The sequence below is a fragment of the Polyodon spathula genome, chromosome 5 (assembly GCF_017654505.1).
Source record: "Polyodon spathula isolate WHYD16114869_AA chromosome 5, ASM1765450v1, whole genome shotgun sequence".
NCBI lineage: Eukaryota > Metazoa > Chordata > Actinopteri > Acipenseriformes > Polyodontidae > Polyodon > Polyodon spathula.
In genome coordinates this window covers 37,233,885-37,252,462 of record NC_054538.1, presented here as the reverse complement: position 1 = coordinate 37,252,462, position 18,578 = coordinate 37,233,885, and positions in this window count along the sequence as shown.

Genomic DNA, 18,578 nt, shown 5'->3' with positions numbered 1-18,578 from the left:
GCTGGAAAGTTTTTTTTTTTTTCTGTCAAAATATTTATAGTAGTAACTCGACAGTACTTGCACACTTAAGTACTTTCTTTCCTTTGCTGTCTTCCCCAACGAAATCGTTATAGACATGGGCACATTCTTCTGGGGTTTTTGTGTGTAGGCATTATTGTACATTTTGCCACAACTCTGTTTTAAATCCTCCGTATTTTAACTGTAATACAGCTTTAAATCCCGCTAACAAGCCTCCATCCTGATTGTAATCTCGTTTTAAATCTCGCAATTCTCCAATAGAAATGTAGGAATGTGCTGTCACTTAGTAGTTGGGGCGGGTTTAAATTATTCAGAACGAATCAATGATAGCAGCACTATGAAATGTATTTATTATTATTTTTGTAGTAGGTTTGATTTTTTAATGGGAAAGGGGTAAAGTCAACGTGAATTGATTAACCATTTCCAGTTTTTTTCAGTGTTTATTGTTTATCCACTGATTTAATTTTGTATCAGGGGGTGTTTTATCAGGTTTTATCAGTTAAAACCTAACATCAGAAGCCCTAAATATAATATAGTAATGTTCAATAAAATAAAATTATTGGCTACAATTTAAGAAAAACAATATTTTAACCTAAACTCTAGATTCAACATTCCTAAATTAACAGCAATTCTGGCTCCTGAGAGATACATGCTCTCCCTTCTCCCATTAAACAAAGTGCTAGCGGTGGCAGATCACATGATCTGAGCACGGGTCTTAATTGGAGGAGCAACCCACATCCTCCCTCCCCTTCTAAAGTGCTTCTGTATGCAGTTGTATCATGTGTAGTTAATGTATGAGTGAGGATTGAAATTGCTTTGTTTTGTTTTGCATCACATCAGTGGTAAGAAACACACTGTATGTTATTGTTTTATTTTGGTCTTTTGAAGGGGTCAAATGTCAAATGCAGGGTAATGCAGTTGATTGGCTGATTAAGACTTGATTTGCCATGTAAGATTATATTGAAAAACTCAAGATAAAATCTGAAGGGAAACCATAACAAAAATGTAATTTGCTACTGTAATAAGAACATGTCATTTGATTTGACAGTAGGCCATTACATCTGGGATTACTTATTTTGAAGGGAAAATGTGAAACTTTAATTGTCATGTATAGCTGAGTATAGGACAGGCTGCTAAAAAAAAAAAAAAAAAAGACGTTGCTGGTTGTTGCTGTGGTAATTTAAAATGAGACGCAACATATTGTGTTTTGTTCCCACTGTAAGCAGTTACCTCATTAATACAGTAACAGCCGTTCGGAATGTCAAAAAGGACATTTACAAATGAAAAGCCCTCAGCTACAAAGCTTAGAAATTAAAAAGTAGCTTTAAAATTGCAAGTAAGTCAGTTAGTTTCTTGTTGTTGTAGGTATTATTTTTTGTTTTACCGTAATGACTGATGACTAATACAGAGAAACAAAATACAATAATTTGTTTTGTTGGAATGGAAACTATATATATATATATATATATATATATATATATATATATATATATATATATATATATATATATATATATATTTTTTTTTTTTAAGTTAACAATATAATTTTTTTTTTTTTAATACAATTCAATAGAAAATGACTCTTACTCCAACACACGAATTCAAACTGAATGGAAAAAGTAGATGCCTGTACTGTGTTGTTCGCTGCGCATGTGGTGTACATAAGTTAATTTAAATCAACCTAATTACATTTTTTAAAACTGTAAAAACTGAAATAACAAAATTCTGGCATAGTGCCCTAACTGTTATTTAATTTAAATAACTGTCAATGTTAATTTGTGGTGCATAGCTGAAAATCATGTTAGAAATCACATCAAGGGGGATCCCGAGTGGCGCATCTGGTAAAGAGTGCAGGATGCACCCTACAGCCTGGACGTCACCAGTTCGAAGACACAGCCTATTCCCACCCCCCCCCCCCCCCCCCCCCCCCCCCCCCACCCAGGGTGGTCAGGGTGTCCGCAGCTCATCGCACACCAGCGACCCCTTTGGTCTGGACAGGCGACTGTGGGCTTGCCTGTAAGCTGCCCAGAGCTGCGTTGTCCTCCAACGCTGTAGCTCTCTGTGGCTGTATGGTGAGCCTGCAGTGTGTAAAGAAGCGGGCGGCTAACAGCACATGCTTCAGAGGACAGCATGTGTTTGTCTTCGTCCTCCCAAGTCAGCGCAGGGGTGGTAGCGGTGAGCTGAGCCTAAAAATAATTGGGCATTATAAATTGGGAGAAAATAATAAAAATTCTAGAGTCTCTTGACTCTAGCACTGCACTGCAGGCTCATCAGGCCAAAGAGTCTGCACAGAAATCTGGAACCAATTCAGCTGGTGTTCCAAGTGTCAAAGTAAAGGTATGGGGGACCTTAATGAGACCAACTTGCTTCACCAAAGAAAAAAAAAATTAAACATTGAAAAATGCTAAAAAACTCAAAACATTGCAAAAATATAAAACCTATAAAAAAGGATACAGAATTGATGCCGGGTCTAGAGAAGCTAAAGCTAGGCTTTGGATGTCATGGCATCTACTCATTTATTTCTATTTAAATTTATTAATGTGATTTTGATTTCATTCACCACATACTGTAGTTGATGATGTAATGATATACTATTCATTTCTATTTAAACCTTCAGGCATCATGGTACTGAGTTTATTTGTCCATTTATTTTCTTTTAGTCATCTATATTGTACATTGTCGAATAAAAAAAAAAAAAAATCTAATACTGCAAATTTTAGGTCAGTCATGTTATTCATGTTTGTATTTCTTATATTTGATAGGTGATTCTGTATGCGTTTGTATAATGTTGTACCTGTCTCTCCTACATATTTCATTTTATTACATTTCTGACAAAATATACCATAAACAAGGTTGCTGGTTTTGCATGAGGGATTTTTTAAGATTGAGTATTTTTTTCTCTATTTGTGATTTCAATTTTATCTTTACAAATATACTTGCATACCTTAAATGTGCTCTTACAGGTTTTAATGTCCTGTAATGTCTCTACGATCTGTTTATATCTATCTCATTCATCTCTCTCCCGCCACAGCTCCTGCTCTTCACTCTGTCATTTTGCACACCCCAGAGTCCCTCCCCATTCCTCACTCATTGGTCCAACACTTCCTATCCCTGACTGGTCATGTCAGACCTGCTCCTACCCCCTTCAGTGATGTACTGTCTGCAGTACATATTTAATATATGAACCAGTCAAGAAAATAAGGTTGGATAGTAAATACGACTTTATATATTTTGTTTAAATTTAGCTGATGCAGCATAAGTAAATAAATAAATAACATAAATAAATAGAAAATGTTTTTGAAGTTCATACCGGATACAGTAGTTATAAAAGTTGTTTGCGTCCAGCTCTCCATGTGGCTTGCCGACTGCTGCATAATCCAGTTTATATCCCGGCAGTCAAATTTTACTTTGCTTTACATTGTCGAGTCATAAAACAGTGACACTGATGTTTTAGTAACCATTTTAGTGTTTAGAACATCTCTCTTTTGTAGTATGTTTTGTATTTCACTTTCTGTTAAATCACAGAATCAGTGTTCAGTCATTTTTTCTTGTTGTGAGTGCAGGGGAGAAGGGCGTTCCTTTGAAAAGGGGCAGGACTGACCGTGATATGAATGCAGACTATTGCCCGGTGATGTAAGGTCAGTTCTTCCCGGGTCGGGAAGTGTTTAAGAGGGGGGCAATGTTGCACTGGGGCCAATGATTTGCGAGACAATGTGGGAATGGACCTGATTATGGACGGGGGAAGGATGGGAGTACTCTGTAAATAATGTGTGTTTGTAAACTATATTTCTTGTTCAGAGCTGTTAGCGCTCTCTGTGTGTTTTAGTGCTTGTGTGACTGACAGCAAGGGAGCAGGTGTTACAAAAGTGAGGGGAAAAAAATATGTTCCATTGAAATGAATAGGATATGCAAAGTCTCCACAGCATGACAGATGCTGGATGCTAAGACCTGATAAATTGACAATCTCACTTGAATAGTCAACTTATTCTTATACTGTATGAACAAACTGTGTGCTATTTTGTTTTATTTTATTATTTTAAACACAACCACTCAATGCATAGGTTAGTTTCAATGATATGATAATTGGAATTATTACTGGGGTGGGAATACTGGACATATTACAGTCAGCATTCACATATCCCACCCTATAGAATTTTGACTTCATTGATCAAACGAGTGTGACGCATATGTGAGTATTTCATCTGTTTTGAGAATATGTAGGTGAGCACGTTGTAACCTGCCAAAAAAATGAAAGTTGCGTCACTCAAGTTACCTGAACAGTTTGCATTTTACAGAGATTTTTTTTCTTCAGTTTGGTCAGGCTGCAGCTTGAAATGTTCTTTCAAGAGTATATGTATAGAAAATGATATAAGAAAGCATGTTAATGTGGCATCTAAGGGTTGCCTTGCACTGTTGAAGTATTTTATGATTTCCGTGTTATGCGTTAGCCGTTGTCCTTTTTTTACTGTAACGAAAACATTAGTTATCTTTCTGAAAAAGGAACCATTACAGTTACAAGTTACAGAAAAATCTAACAGGATTACAGGAATGCTTTACATGTAATGTGTTACTTCGAGACACTGGTAACTAGTACCAGATACCTTGGGCACATTTTAATTGCTTAAATTAACAATCCAAGTTGTTCTTTGTTTTGTAATATTGACAGTTTTATTTTTCGGCACATAGACTTTTGCAAATATAAGGTGAGGATGGATGTAAACTACTAGAGCTGTGAGCAGCAATATTAGCAACAGGTCTCTACAATATATACTGTTACCCAAGATAAAGTTACTGAAATCTAATTTGGATACAGATGCTCAAAGCTCTTTACTCCAAATCATTATTAGCACAATTTATTGCTGAGAGGAGGAAACAAAAACAGACCTAAAACACCCTTGAGCCAGAGGTGTACTCTAGGTTACCTGCACCTTTCCTGGGCCATAGGTCCCTGTGACCGAAATAGAATGATTATTGATGGTAAATCTCCCTCCCGACCTGTGAGGGCGCAAAGTAATGGGAACAGAGTATTTTGGACTGGCTGGCCTGGCAATTCATTCCCAGGGTTAAAAGGAAGTTGGTCATCTAGAAAGGGGGGGGAGCTTCGGTACACTAACTTATCGACCTGGAAGGGAAATTATGTGGCAGCCGCGGATTGGAGGAGCAACTGCAATCGTTTACCAAGGGGTCATGTGTGACAGTACAAATAGGGGACAAAGTGACGTAATATGTTCCTTGCTATGGTTATGCTGAAACTGGAAGGACCTGTATTGTTGTTATAAAGAAACATGAGTGTTTTGTTTGTTTTGTCTGTCTGTCTAAAAACTCAATCCGGAGCCGTCGCCCACAGCCAGCACTAAAACTGGACAACACTGCACTACGTATTCACCATTGTTGCACGTAATAAATTGCACCTCACCACAAGCATTACAGCACTCACTCTGGACTTGTGACCATGTTTTGTGTTTGTGTTTGCTACTGTGCTTATTATTTATGGAACTGCAACCTTTTAACATTACTGTGCAATACACATTGCTGTGTATTACAAGCTCTTTATTATTGACTGGTTGCTCAGAAGACCATTGGATTATAAATAAACAAAACATTTCACCTGTACTTTGTTGTATGTTTGTTTAATTGGATTACTGCACCTGCACAGTAAATAACACTTTGCCACAGTTTCTCATAGGTGTCAGTCCCCCATAGGTGTCAGTCCCACAGAACACTGCTCTTCTCAAGCTTGTTCTGGTATACATCTGCCCAGCATTCCATCCCTTGATCAGAATCAAAACCCTTAAGCCCCAAACATCAATTCTTACCACGCAATACATGTTTCCCTAGTGAAATATCTCCACTGAAATGAAAGTCCTTCATATTAGCAGGGGTCCTTCCTAATATGACAAATAACAAGCTGATGCAGTTCACTGCTGCTAATCAACTAACTGGAGAAGGACTCCTTACCAAATTGCCCCCATCTGTTTAGCTGTAAGCTTAATAGTGGGTAGTCCCTGAAAGTATGATTTTTTTATGATTCCATACTAACATCTAGATGTTGTTATTGTTAAAGTCCACAGCCAAAAGTCCAAGTCCAAAAGTCCAAGTGCAATCAGAGACCCTTTACACATAACTTAATAACTTATTACAAATAAAAAATCATAAGCAAGAATATAAAGCTATAAACATAACAGTACTCCTTGAAAGTTAATGGTTACATTTCTATTTCAGGGAACCAGGGTTATGATAATAACTTAACGTTCCCTTTCAAGTACGAAATGTAACAATTACCAAATGGGTCAGTATACTGAAGCCGTCGCAAGAGCAAGATTTCCGCACGACTTGAATGGTACGAGGCTAAGCCGAGGTGCCTTGTGCATTACCATTTGGAACCCCAGTAACAAGTAGGTAAAAATTGATGGAGATGGCTCATAGCTCTATCCACTTGAACAGCCTCTGCTTAGACAGGCTTGACCACGGGACTCTGCCAATAACAGACAAAAAAATTGTTCAGACTACCTCAAACTTTCCGTACACCAGGGCCTGTACTGGGCAGAGTGTATGGAGCTGTTGCTCCCTGTCAGACTGGAAAGGGGTGGATGGAAAGCCTCAAATTCCACATACTGGTTGACATGAAATGTTGCGATAGTCTTCGGCAAATAGCAGGATTGATATGGAGCGTAACCTTTGTCTTGCCTTTTGCAAAAATTAAGCAGGCTTTCACAATTGAAAATGCCTGCTTCTCGCTTACCCGCATTGCGGAGGTGATAACAAGCAAACAGACATTTGAGCAATAAATATTTCAGCTCAACTGACTGCATGGGCTCAAATGGAGGCTTCATGAGTGTTTTGAGCAACACATATGCCTTGGTGTAATAGGGGCACCCAGATGTGAAGTTACCAGTACAGCCAGGTTCCTGCCTACAGCCTGCCCGTTGAGCTTTGACACACGGAGCAGGTACCTATTAACAAGACACAGCTTGTCCAGCTGTTGTGGTGAGAACTTGTGGCTGTCAGAGAGGGACCTCAGCAAATAGGACTGGTAAGCTACCAGAATACTATTATAGTGACTGAAAAGGCATGCTTAAGGATCATTTCTGAGACCCGGCACTGGCTTGCTGGGGCAAATAGCGTCCTTGGACAGGAATGCTAAATTAGGCCCCTGTACCAAAGCAGTAATTGGGCTAGGCCCAGCTTCTCTGCATCATACAAACTATATAGAGTGTCCATCGACTGGGAAACAGCAGGAGATGTAGCTGGGTGACTCCATGATGAATTGATCTCAAAAAGAAAATATGTTTGCACTGGGGGGAACACGGGAGAGGTGGTAGGCTCATTATCAAAGGACTACCTTGTTTCTCCTTCTGTAGGCCAGGGCACTTGCAAAACTGCAATGGCCCTCTTGATCAGCAGTATAAGTTCTGCCAACATGGAGAGCTTAATCACAGGGGATGTGCTGTATGACTCCACGTCCTCAGATGGGAATGCCTGCTCCTGTTTGCCCACCTCCTTTGAGGCAGCGATGGACAGCATCCTGTTGCCAATCTGCGCCCACAGCCCCCTGGGGCCCCAAAGGGGCAGACGGGGCAGGCAGTGTAGAGCTGTGGGAAAAAGATGAACAACAGACCCGTGCAAGACCAGCTTGGTACTGGACCGGGGATGTAAGCACCAGTCGGTAGGGGATTGGAACCAGAATGGTATCAGGTCGATTCAGTGACTTTAGACCCGGGTGGGTACGGTACGGTACTGGTGCATTACCAGTGCGATAACCTCGGTCCCAGTTTGGTACGGTATGGTACTGAGTTGGGTCGGTGACCTCGGTATGGTTCCACCAGTTCGCAGTTACTGCGGGTAGCACTGTACAGGGATGCCTACCTATACAAGCTACTGGCAAAATCACACAGTCAGTACCCACACAAGACTAATTAGGAAGTGTAGTCCTGGAAAAATAAAAACATTTAGCAAATTAAATGAAATGTACTGCAGTTTTCATGATTGCAGTAGAAAAACTGCCATTCATTAAAGCTTTCAGATAGTGACAATGAAAAATAATGGTATTACTGAGCATGCGAGTGGCAACATGCCATTTCCGATACATCTGGACACAATTAAAGGCACAGTCACCAATTCCTTGCAAAACAACAACAAAATATCTCAAACAAGAAATGCTGAGTTAATTGCACTCATCAACTGCATAGATTATCTATTCAACAGAACGAGGCAACAAACAAGTGAGTACTGACATAAATTACTGTTTTTGTATCACTTTAGTGTCCTAACAAGTTATATTTTAAGTGGTAGCAACCAACTTGCTCCTGAAGTGGCACATAACAATTGGATTTGGCAACCAATTTTTTTTGGCCTAAGAGCCATTGACTCCTAAGGAAAAAAGTTACAATGGAGCCCCATCTAAGCTGCTGGTTAAAAAAAAAAAAGTATTTTCTGAATAAATAAATAGTTATTAATAAGTTAAACTGTGTTGTTTCTTTCTGTTGCCAGTAATTAGTTTTATGTATGAATCCTAAGCAAAATGATACAACATAATACACTTTGGCCTTGAATTAAATTTAGTGGCACAATACTTGTTTTGTGTAGTGTTCGTCCAGCCTGTTTTGTTAGTGTCTACTCATTTTGTTTGTCTAGTTATTTTGGCCGCAATTGCCGTGTCCCGTTTTGGTGTCAGTGTTTTGTTACAACCGTTTTATTTGCTGTCTGTTTACCTATTAAATGCTGAGCGCAACCAAGTGCACAGCTTCACCAATCTCCGTCTCTCTCTGTTTATTTTGTGTTGGTTCCTGTTTCTGTTCTGACATCACCCACTACAGCCATCTTTGTGACAGTTACTCACTACATTTCCTTTACAGCAGGCAGAGGTATATGAATTTATAACTAAAACAGTTTTAAGCCTTAAAATAAAAGCCCAGCTCATATTTAAAATGTCAGGGCTGAGGATTAGTGATGGAGAACGTTTCTCTCCATCACAAGCCCATACAAACATAGCAGTGGGACATAAAATTTAATACAGCGACATTATAACCACATATTCTGTCAACTCAACCAGCTCAGCTTTTCACTCTATTGCCTTAAGGACAAGATCAACAAGAAACCTGAGCTTTGAAGTACTAAACTGGGCAAGCAGGGAAAGGGGAGTTATAACTGTTTCCGCTATATTAAATATATATATATAATATGTTTCCGCTTATATATATATATATATATATATATATATATATATATATATATATCTATATATATATATATATTTAAAACGTAGCCTGCCTGCAATTATAAAACCTAGACACACCTAGTGTGCTTTCACTAAAATGTTTATTTGACTTCTTTATATATGGAAGTCTGAAACAGGAGTTCTTCAAAAGCAGCAATCACTTTTATTTTGCATAAAAGCACAGGATAAGCAGGTCAGCAATACTTCTCAGCAAGACAAGTTACACAGGTTACTTATCCAAGTCTCCACCTCTGGCTAGCACAGAGGCTGTCGCTTTTATATCCCACAACCCTTACAATATTGCAATATTGTAGGTCAACTCCAGCCAATCAGCCCCACTACTCCTGGCTCCTGCAAGGTGCACATAATCTTCCCCAGGAGCCTTTTCCCACGCTTGGTGGGGGTCAGTGCTGGTGCAAAATTGCACCAATAGTCCAGTATAGGGGAACAGTGCCTGATGCAGACCGCACTTAGTTTTGCAACCTGCCATAGTTCACTGCAGACACATACACAAACAAATCCCCAGTGCCAGCCCTTTGTTGCAAAATATTTTTTTCTAGATATAGCTAATCTTGTAGACTGTCACTCAAAAGACAGCACATAATTTTACAACACATGTATTTTGTAAATAGGTAGAATCCACTGAAACTTTACATGACAGAAAATATTAGTTTGAATCAAGTTGATGATAAAAGGGAATCCAATGGACGGTAAAGCCCATCAGTAAATAAATACTTTTTATGAGTGAAAATGTAGGAACTGTTGAATTTTATTATTCTTGAAAACTTTAAATACTGCTCAATGGTAAACAGTTGTTTTTAGATTTTGCACACAATATTGTGGCCAAGGAATGAAACTCATTTTAATATATACTTTACTACCATGAGGTACTGCAGGCTATATATATATATATATATATATATATATATATATATACACACACACCCACACACACAGTTAAGGTAATCTTTTATTTACTGTCTTAAACTTTACTGTTGAGGCTGCTCCAGTGACCAGATCTGTCCTCACTTAAGCTTTCTTTGTTTAACAGACAATTGGGTCAAGCTGAGAACATCTTTCCACTTAGCAAAGCTACACCTGCTGGATTATCATTCCTACAGAAAACACATTCCTCAGGGTGTGGAGGGGGTGTGGCTTCAATTCACTCTCTTCCAAAGCACACTGTACCACAGTTTATAACTTCACCCTTGCTATTGTATGTCGTTCACCTAAACACAATCCTTGTTTTCTCACTGAGTTTTCAGATTTGTTTGGGTCACTTTTTGGTTTCATGCACACAGAAAACTCATTATGGGTGATTTCAACATTCACATTGAGTGTTCTACTGCACCTCTCACAAAGGGGTTTTTGGCACTTCACTCAAATGGTATCCTCTCCGACACAGTTACTTGGTGGCATTTTGGATTTAGTCTTCTGTCGTGGTCTAGAGCAGTCTAATCTTACTGTGACTGACATGGCAATCTCTGATCACTGTATGGTTACGTTTAACCTTGCTTTTCCTTTACCTCCACAGACTGTTTTTTACTGTCAACTGCCACCCGAAGAGATTATTAACCTGTTTTATTACTGCCATCCAGTTGTCTCCACTCGTAGATCCCATCTCCTGCCCTGTGACTGCAGTTAATGTATATAATGCCACCCTGACTAGCATTACTAACCCTTTAGCCCTATGTTTTCCTTGACTCGCTGCTGCCCTTGGTTTTCCTTGGGATCCTGAGATCCTTGATAACTATAAGGCCATCTCCAACCTGCCATACCTAGCTAAAGTGCTCAAACACAGCAATCTTTTTGAACAATTTCAATCTGGATTTAGATCTTTAACCAATACGGAAACAGAGCTGCTAAAGGTCACTAACCATCTTCTGTTACAGATGGACTCTGGTAAATTGTCTCTTCTTATAATGCTTAATTTCACTGCTGCTTTTGATACTGTACACCATGGGAGATTGATTGACCGCCTCAAATCCGACATTAGTGTCTCCAGCACAGTGCTTGACTTGTTTAAATCTTATCTTTCCTCTAGTTTGTTACAATGTGTGGCTATTATTCAGGTTCTCTGGCAGCGACCTCTGGGGTTCCTCAGGGTGCGGTCCTAGCTCCTCTTCTTTTTAGTATTTACACGCTCCCTCTTGGGTAGGTAATCCAGAAAACATAACAAGGGTTTTAATTTCTATACCGATAACACTCAGATGTATTTATGTTCTAATCTTTCTGATAAAGTCCTAGATGAGTAACATAGCTTTCTCCAGCTTAATTCAGGCAAAACAGTATAACGTTATAATGATTGGATCCAGACATCACTGTCCTTTGATGACAATCAACTTGAACTTAAATCTGCAGCAAGCAAAGATTTCCTTGATCCTCTTTTGACTCTCACAGCCATGCGATTACAAAAACCTTCTATTTCAGTTTAGAAATATTTCTAGAATTAAACCCATGCTCTCTCAAAAGGATGCAGATATCCTGATTCACGCGTTTGTCTCTTCCAGGATCGATTATTGTAATTCGCCTTCTTGATTCTATTTCACAACTTCATCTTCTTCAAAACTCTGCTGCACGTATTAAACAAAGACAGCATATTAGTCCTATCTTTGCATCCTTACACTGGCTGACTGTTAAGCAGAGTATGGAGTTTAGTCTGACTTCTAACGTATAAGGCTTGTTATGAACTTGGCCCTGATTACATCTGTGAGCTGGTGAAGTCCTATACTCCGGGTTATTCTCTTCATTCCTCCTACTTAGGCCTACTCTCTGTTCTTTCATTACACCTTGTCTCTATGGGTGGAAGAACTTTTTCTAATCACACTCCCAGACTGGACTTCGCTCCCTGAGAGTATTCGCTTGGTCTACTTGCTTTCCATTTTTAAAAGTAGGTTAAAAATGTACCTTTTTGATTGGGCTTATTCTTAATTGTTCAGCACTTTGTGTTAACTCTGTTTTGAAAGGCACTATATACAAACCTATAGTATTGCATTGTGAGCTATTGAATTATATTTGTTAAATTAAGGCACGAAAGGCAGATAGAAAGTAAGTACAATTATTTATTGTTTTAAACAATGTGTTTTCATGCTGTTATGTAAAAAAAATTATGGCTCAAGTCTTGAACTAAACTTTTTGTTGTATTATTTTACAAATATCCCTCACCAGTCATGTGGACACCTATAGCATGTTAGAAATTAAGAGAGGTACAACTTGTGTGAACATCTGCATAGTCCCACCTTCATTTTATATATTCATTAGGGAAAGACCTGTCTAATCCAGGGCCAAGACCTTTTGACACAAATTACATTTCCTGACCTTATGGTGGTATGATAATGTAAACAGCCTAATTAACATACAGACAGATGGACAGATACCATTAACCCCCAGATTGAGATACTGTCAATAACGTTGTATAGTTAGACTAGGAATTCCTGAATATTATGCTCAAACAATACTGTATTACAGTAAGCATATTCTACAATACAGGAAGTAATACCCCAAATCTGGTCAAATTTCTCATGAGATTCATACTTTTAAAGAGAAAAGGTTCAGTAGAAATATTGATTACAAAAGAATCTGAAGTATAATGTATTTTGTACAGGATTCGTTTCAGACTGCATATGTATACTGTGAGTTAGTGTAGCATACGCCTTCACTGACTCAGACAACATTGCATATGCTTTTTTATTTTTCTAAATTTAGTGTGCCAAATTATTTTACCACCGATTTTCTACTCAATTTGGAATGTCCAATACTTGTGTTTCTCCTCAAGGCAGCAATTCCCCACGCAGCTCAGGAGATCCAAAGTTTCAGTGGCCATCCCATGACCAAGCCAGCTTCCTCTTTTACACCTAGGAGCTCAAGAGCAGACTCTGGAGAACAAACTCCAGCCATGCAGGTGTCCGCCCTGAGCTCACTGGCCTCCTGGAGAGCAGGGTTCACTGTAGCGCGATGAGGAGAAGCAGTCCCTGCCGGTTTTGCTTCCCTAACCCATGGGAGCTACAGAGCCAATGCTATTCTCCTTTTGGAATCCCCAACGTACACCAGTGACTCCACACAGCCAGGACACAAACCTGCACTGTATGACTCACCCTACACACCACTCGGCTGTGCTTTTACCAGGTGAGCCACTCGGGCTCTCATTAGTTTTATACACTTTTGATAAATGTTGTTTGCGCCATGATTATCATTCAATGGAGGGGAAAAATTGATTGGATGCCAGTTGCATTTGATAGGAAAGAAATAGACATTGTAGAAAAATAAATATGAATACCTGAGTATTGAGAATAAACACACGTCATTGATTATGCTATGCAATGTGGTCTATAAACCCTGGTGTAAAAAAACAAAAATAATAATAAAATATTTACATCAGTGAAATGTAGCTTCTAATTGTACATTGTATTTTCTTGTTTTTTTTTTCTTTTTACTATAGTAATGTTATTTTTTTCATGAAATACTCCTCGTGATGTTCAATAAGATAATTTATTGGATCAGCCAGAGCAGCATTGATTTTTCTGTAACTGATAGAATGCTGCATCGTTCATGCCTTAACCAACACAAATTTAGACATTTAATGACCTCCATATACAGATATATAACTTTGGGTTTCCATGGTCTGTGTAAACCATTTTATCACTGCCACACTCATTACGAGTATTAATTGGTATGGGACATTTTTTAATTTTTTTTTCTAGTTAAAACTACCAGGCAGAACTCAATAGCTGGCACTCTCATCAACTGCTCAGTTTATCAATGTGTTAATTCACAAGGAAGAAAGATACATCTCTGTAAAAAGAAGGCACAAAGGCCAACTGATGTATATTATTTGATTAGGTTAATGAAGACACATTTGTTTTATTTCACTTCTAAGTTGCATCTCCCTGTTCATTGGGAGTCACTGTCAATCCATACAAGTCTTCAAAGTCGTAACAATATGTCCAAAAGGTGATCTGATGGATCCTTGTCAGGAACCAATTCAGGGTGCTAAAGAATATCATTATTAGTACCTTGGCTATGTTGCAAATGTATATTTTAGTCATATATTCCCTACCTTTTGTATATTTAACTAGTATTGGGACTGCTTTAATAAATCCATGATTGCACACAGCACTTAAACAATGCATTATCAACATCTTTAAATTAGTTATACAATAGCTGAATGCTGTTGTCATTTAAAATAGATTGATGCTGTTTTAATGATCAGAAGCTTACCTTTCATTTGCTGCGGTTATGTCATTGCTTCTAATTGATGCACCTGGTACTTTTATAGACACTGCACGTTGTTAATTATTTCTACTTAAACTATCTGGTTGATATCTTAAATCATGTAATTGGCAGCTAATTTCTTTGTTTGTCTTTTCGCTATACATGTGCTTTGTTGGACAGACTTGATGGATATTTTTGGAATTGCAACCTAGTGAGAGAGAGGAACAGCAAGGACAAGAAGGACTGCAGCGTGTACTGACGTCTATGAAAAAAAAAAAGTTAGCCTATTCACTGCAGGGCATCCGACCTGTCTGTGTGATTGTTGGTTGACTGAAGTCCTCTGTGCTGTCCTTGCGATTCCTCCCTCTCAGTCCAGTATATTGAATGTTGTAATCGCTGCCGTATTTTATTGGAATTGTGTTTTTAACTTTTTCTTGCCTACTTGGTTATTTCTTGTTTATCTTAAACTTAAATTAAACATTTTAAACTCTTATATATAGAATAGCTTTTTCTATGTAGATACTGCTTAAGTCTGCTTATTTGACTACAGCTCTTCTTGAAGGCTGTACCTCCTGGTCTAGGCTGGTATTGCGCCCCTGCCAAATTCACAGCACACTATCATTATATGGTGTTTTTCATTATTATTGGTGTTGTAGGAGATGACATTCTGTATAAAGTATTAATTATGTATTTGATTATGTTTCTTTACTTCTGTGTTAAAGTTTTATTTTCATATTTTGATATAGCTTAAAGCACATGTAACTAGCTAAGCAAGACATTTGCAGTCTCTTGTTTCTTGACGTCTGGGCAGAGAGCCAAAGTTAGCAGGTGTCTAATGAAGATGTGTGGAGGAGTGGAGACACAGTGTGAAAACAGAACACCACAAACAAAGGACTAGTTTGAAACAGTTTCTAACAGATTAGGTTAAAATATAATGTTACAGATTTGGGTGTTTCCCCCCCTTACCAGGAGGTGTGTTGAAGGTGTGTGATAGCAGGGTGGATCCATACCGATTGGAAGAGAGTATAAGACATCGGGGTGGAAATGCTAATATATTCATAGTATTTAATGTAATGTTTTTGTTTGAATTGTCAGTCAATTCTTTGATTTGACTCCACAGATGTCTGTGTTATGATGCAAGCGTATACATTGGTTCATCTTGTGACCTGCACATCTTTGCCAGCTTGTATCTAATGTTTATACAATTGTATTAACATTATTTTCTTTTATACATATAAAGTTTTTTTGATAAAAAAAAAGAAATCATTTGTCAAATTTATTTCCCTACAGTGTTATTTATTTAGTTAAGTTCTGTTTGTTTGATTTATTGTATGTGTTTGTGATTGATTTGTATTGTATTAGAATTAGATTATGGTTTTGTTCACTATTATTTGATTATATTAACACTATTAACACTATTTGTTATTTGATTTGGTTTATTTTGCACTTTTTTTAGGGGGTTAAGCAGAACTGCATCTCCAGCCACCCACCCCTCCTGGTACAGCTGTGACTGAAATAAAACCAAGTTTGACCTGTATGTTTATAAAACCTGTGTCTTGGGCATTCATTGAAAGGTTATTGTGATAACTTACCTGATTTCTAAAAGAGACTGTAATAGTGTATCTATAGTGCATATAGATAACTTTTTGTCTGGGTTATACCCTCTCCCAGGTTTTAGTTTCTATTGCCTGTGCCCTATTGGCAAGGTGCTACAACAATTTGGCTTAAGGTAATACCCTCATTTTGGAAATACAGCAATCCAACTTCCCTAAGTGAAACCTGTGACAGGATGTTGTGTAGTGGTGTATACAAAGTGAATGTCCAGACCAGATTTCAAATGCAATACGTCCGTGTTTAACAAACCTTGCACAGTGCCTTTTCTGGTTGTGAGGAAGATTTACAGTTCAAATACCTTCGTGCTCTGTCACAATGCCACATCAGGGATACAGTGATGTTCTTTGTCACAGTTTTCCAGGAAAACGTTCTTAAATTCTTGCAAATTGCCTGTCAAGATGATTCCACACATCTTCTATGGCGAAACAGTGGAAGCCATTGCAGTCTTATAAATGCCTTTAATTTATTAACTATTCAGAGTGCCAGGTTCCTATCATCCCCTTATAGTAGATGTGAAGAAAAAAAACTGTTCTATGGGATAGAGGCATAAGCACGTATCCTTCCGATAATGAGCACATGCTGTCAGCTTATTATTCAATTCCATATCTACTGTATTTGACAGTTGCTTACAAGCAAAAACAATGCCTTAAAAATAGTTGTCATTTTTAATATTTCAGTTCACCTTTCATTTCAGCAAACTTTGTATACTGGACACCTGTCACCAGCAGTTTCCTTGAGATATGCTGAACCTGGTGAGCGCTCTACTGATGTGGGCTGGTTAATGCAGCAATGTCAGCAAGGGTCAGTCTGGATAGGCATCACATTTAATGTGAAACATTCTGACTCTATATCCTTCAACCTATGGTGCACAATATTTTATGATTAGCCCGACACTGCCCCATTTATAGTAGCGGGACAAATATTGGGGTTCTCTGTTGTCACTCTGATGGTGGACTTGACTAGGATCCTATTACTGTGTAATAGTGGTTGGTGGGCAACAGAGTTCCAGTAAGCATGCCCTTCGGCCATGTATAGGGTCATGGGGATAATACGGATCTGGTACTTCAGACCCTTTCTGAATATATGTATTTAAAAAATGTACACTTGTTCTCCTTATTAATTTTTTACAAACATATTGTAGAATGAGCCAGCAATGTTACTGTACTAGCTGCTGTTTGTCATTTAAAAGAATTGTCTGCTGTCCTGCTTTCTCACAGTGGATGACATCTAACAACAGAACAGATTCACACTAAAAAATAATAATCTTGGATATGGCATCCTTCCAACCTTTAATTTGGTGGCCATTTGTCATTCATGGGGTTACTGGTACATGGTGACAAATGTTTTAATAAACTTTTAATCACAAGGGCATTTGCTACTGATAAAAGAATATTATTTAATGACAAACAATATATATTTCATAGGGACACATCATTCTAGAAATTATCCAAATTAGTGCGCATGAAATATAATTGTCTCACAATAAATAAACAGTTAGTCCTACGAAAAAAATACTTTTTGATTCATTTTTCAACCTTACATACAAGAAAATCAATTATGCTTTTATCTGTTTTTTTTAATGTTCATACCTGTCTGGCAAACTTAGACTTCCATAGTGAAGAAAGTAACATTAAAACATCTAGCTAGTGTTATTAATAGTTACATTTTTATTACAGGATTGAGTTTGTTCTCCGGTAGGCCAGCAAAGAGAACATTGCAATAATCAATTCTAGAAGAAACTAAAACATGGATGTCTCTCAGCATCAGGCAAAAATAGAGAGGACCTAAGCTTGGATATGTTTCTAAGATGAAAAAAGGAGACTTCAGTGATGTTCCAAATATGGGCCTCAAAAGACATCTCAGGACAATAAAAAAAAAAAAAAAAGTTCTGTATTTAAACAACAGAACCCGGAGAAAAGGGCTTTATTGTATGGTAAGGTCAGCCTTGTCCCGTCAAATTTAACAGAACAAGAAGGGCCTCACCAGACACTAAAGCCCTCTTTTAACGTTCTATACATAGGTTTTCCTCAATATTCCATGTGTAATGCAGTTTGCTCAGAATTCCATGTGGTCTGGTAGCCTTCAGGCTTCAGTATCCCAGCAGTGGACTATGTCGCATTGTGGACAAATAAATAATCAACTTATATGGAGCTGTTCTTCAGTTGAGGTACCTCCTACACAGAAGTGCACATGGATTGTGAACTATTTGTTATTATCTTTATATTACTGTCTTAAAAGTAATATAAAGATAAGTAAACAAAAAAAGTAAAAGAATAAAAGAACCGGTAACACTTTATTTTTTAATTCGGATTTGAGTGCACATTAGTTTGTTTGTGTAAGAGTCAGTATTTAAGTTACTATTATGTTTTAAAATGTATTAGCAAATGTAAAAAATATATCAAAATAATGTAGTAATTACAAATATCTAGTAACCTACATGTGTTCTGCTGACTGTGCTATTTTTTTTTTCAGTAACTTGTTCACACTGTGTTCATAAAGTTTATTCAGAGCCTCCTGG